The sequence below is a fragment of the Poecilia formosa genome, unplaced genomic scaffold (genome assembly GCF_000485575.1).
Source record: "Poecilia formosa unplaced genomic scaffold, Poecilia_formosa-5.1.2 Scaffold999, whole genome shotgun sequence".
Lineage (NCBI taxonomy): Eukaryota > Metazoa > Chordata > Actinopteri > Cyprinodontiformes > Poeciliidae > Poecilia > Poecilia formosa.
Window position 1 is genome coordinate 20,948 of NW_006800938.1, and position 871 is coordinate 21,818.

General features: G+C 42.9%; 1 long non-coding RNA gene across 1 annotated transcript in view; it reads right to left on the bottom strand.

Annotated features, from left to right (window-relative positions):
• Positions 1–211: 211 nt before the first annotated feature.
• Positions 212–871, bottom strand: part of LOC107835088 (uncharacterized) — a 17,561-nt gene continuing 16,901 nt past the window's right edge. The window contains exon 3 of the long non-coding RNA XR_001660922.1: positions 212–223. This is a non-coding gene — a long non-coding RNA (uncharacterized LOC107835088). The remainder of the gene's footprint in view (positions 224–871) is intronic.

The following is an 871-nucleotide window of genomic DNA, read 5'->3' on the forward strand; positions in this document are numbered from 1 at the left end:
CCTGCTCCCCTTACAAATGGTTCACCAAGGCCTCTGTCTGTGCAACAACACTGCGGAAATGGATTCCGCACCTACCTGATCCTGGCTTGGTGGAGATGTTGGAGGAGGCTGAGTGGAACCGTGACGCAGACCAGGCGGAGATGATGGGCGATCCGGTTCCACCGAAGCCATCCCGCCTGGCTGTTTCCCCTCCGGTCCCTGTTGCCTCCCTACCTTCTGGACTCTTGTCCAGATCAATATCAACATCAACATCCAATATGCAGGCTAATCAAGTATCATTCATCGTGGAACCGACTGCAGTAGTCTGTAGCCTGGATATTAAAGGTGAAAAAACATCATCTACTGCTAAGCCAGCAAAGAAAAAGTCAAACACTTTATGAAACCAGAAAACTCTCCGTGAGTGCTTTATATTTTGAGTGAGTCGAAAACCTCCTCCTAAAAAACTACTTTGGAATTTTTTATTTTTGGACCTTATTATACGGTGGCCCTGAGGTGCAAAACACTACAACATTAACGAAGCACAATTACAGTCCTGCTCACCATTATTGGCACCCCTTCATGATTTGCGTACCTGAGTGAATATCTTCAGAAATAAATGGAAATGTTCAAAACTTATATCAGCAGGATCTTTCAATTTGAGGTCCAAAGTAATCTAACAAAGACAATTACCATTTCAACATAAATATTTTAATTCCAAAGGACAAAACAGAAAACCAGCATGTGCATTAATATTGACCCCCCTCTTTAATATTTGGTTGCACAGCCTATTTCAGCAATGACAGCCTCCAAACGTTTGTTATATTCATCTAAAAGCTTCTTCCACTTCTCAGGTGGCATTTTCTCCCACACTGCTATTGCAATATGCTCAAGC